Source organism: Piliocolobus tephrosceles, chromosome 14 (genome assembly GCF_002776525.5).
Source record: "Piliocolobus tephrosceles isolate RC106 chromosome 14, ASM277652v3, whole genome shotgun sequence".
NCBI classification, from domain to species: domain Eukaryota; kingdom Metazoa; phylum Chordata; class Mammalia; order Primates; family Cercopithecidae; genus Piliocolobus; species Piliocolobus tephrosceles.
The window spans coordinates 4,201,583-4,203,260 of NC_045447.1; the positions used below are offsets into that span (position 1 = coordinate 4,201,583).

At 58.5% G+C, this 1,678-nt stretch overlaps 1 protein-coding gene across 3 annotated transcripts in view; it reads left to right on the forward strand.

The window, feature by feature from the left end:
• The first annotated feature begins 1,467 nt into the window (after positions 1–1,467).
• The window catches only part of BRD3 (bromodomain containing 3), a 38,247-nt gene continuing 38,036 nt past the window's right edge, over positions 1,468–1,678 (forward strand). The window contains exon 1 of one of the 3 annotated variants that reach the window (XM_023188961.2): positions 1,468–1,676. The gene's annotated coding sequence lies outside the window, so the exon portion shown is untranslated. The remainder of the gene's footprint in view (positions 1,677–1,678) is intronic. The other 2 variants (XM_023188963.2, XM_023188962.2) reach the window with 2 other exon arrangements.

Below are 1,678 nucleotides of genomic sequence, written 5' to 3' on the forward strand. Positions count from 1 at the left end.
TGGCCAGAGTGCTCAAGATACCCAAGGAGATGAGATGCAGACAGCAGGAATGGGTTGCAGCCTCTAAGGTGGCTAACACAGAAGCCTGTAGTTTGAGGAACTACACTGGGGCTTTGGGGACACAACCAGGATGGTAGTTCTAAGGGACGTGCCTGCAGATCCTCGCCTCCCATATTCCCCTCCCCCGACCTTCCTGTGCCTGAGGACTGCACTTTGTCCATTTTGCCAACTACAAAGGCACGGCTGGAACCTTGTCCTAGAGTCTTGCCCTGGGGTGTAAGAAGGTCCTGGGCGCCTAGCAGAAACAGAGGGGCAGGGCTGGGAAAGGTGCTGGCTTCTCCTGCAAACTCATCCTAACACCCCAGGGCTTTGGGGTCTCAGCCCTGCTGCAAATTGGCTTCATGACCTTGGGCAGGACCCTTTGCCTCCCTGAGCCTGTTTCACCTGTCAGCCTGGAACAGAACACCTGCCTTCTGGGTGTGCATCGGGTTGAATTGTCTCTATGCTGGCACTCACTTTGTGAACATTGCATAGATGTGTGCATTCCAGGCAGTGGAGCTGCTGCTCAACTTGGAATACACCTGGGGACCCCAGGAGCTTGGGGTGGGTGCGGCCCACACAAAGAAAGTCGACCTTGCAGTTGGCAGGTTCAGCAGGCACCGAGAAACCTTGTTTTGTCTTTGACTTTTTTATTGGGGTCAATATACACAACGTGTAACCACCTTAAGTTACAGCTGGATTAAAATTGATTTATGTGGCCTGGTGCAGTGGCTCACACTTGTAATCCCAGCACTTTGGGAGGGCGAGGTGGGCGGATCATCTGAGGTCAGGAGTTTGAGACTAGCCTGGCCAACATGGTGAAACCCCGTTTCTACTAAAAAATATAAAAATTAGCCGGGCGTGGTGGCGGGTGCCTGTAATCTCAGCTACTCGGGAGGCTGAGCCAAGAGAATCGCTTGGACCCGGGAGGTGGACGTTGCAGTGAGCCAAGATCGAGCCACTGCACTACAGCACTCCAGCCTGGGTGACAAGAGCGAAACTACTTCTTAAACAAATGAAATTGATTTATGTGTAAACCCAAGTGGTCATCACCCAAAACAAGATGCAAAACGTGTCCACGGGCTGACCCTTTCAAGATACAGAAAAAGGGCCAGGGGTGGCCCTCTCCCAGAATCTCAGCTTGGGAACCTGGTATCTAGTTGCTGCCCCTCACTGGGCAGATTGGGAAACTGGGGCTTGGGGCGAGAATGTCCCCAGCCCGAGCTGGGAACACCCCTAACTCTTCTCCAGCTCTGGGGACTTGGCGCCCTCTCCAGCCACAGCGAACTTGGGCGCCCGAGCCCCAGCAAGTCAGGGGTGGGGGAGATGGGGACACAGAGGGCGGGCTGAGCGCGGCTCCTCCCCGGGCGGGGCCGACCTGCCCGCGCGCGCCGATGCCCCGCCCCCCGCCCCGCGGGCGCGCTCCCGCCAGGCTAATTAGGCGCGCGGTTTGTTTACAAACATGGGCTCCCGGCAGGTGCGCGCCGCCCCGCCCGTGCGCGGCCGGGGTTCGAGGGTGGCTCCCGTGGGCCCCGGGGTGCCCGGGCGAGGGCCGCGGTGCTGGCTGCATTCCCGCTTCTTCCACGCCGTCCTGGGGTACCGGAAAATCCGCCGCCAGGCGCCGTCCCCGACACGGGGT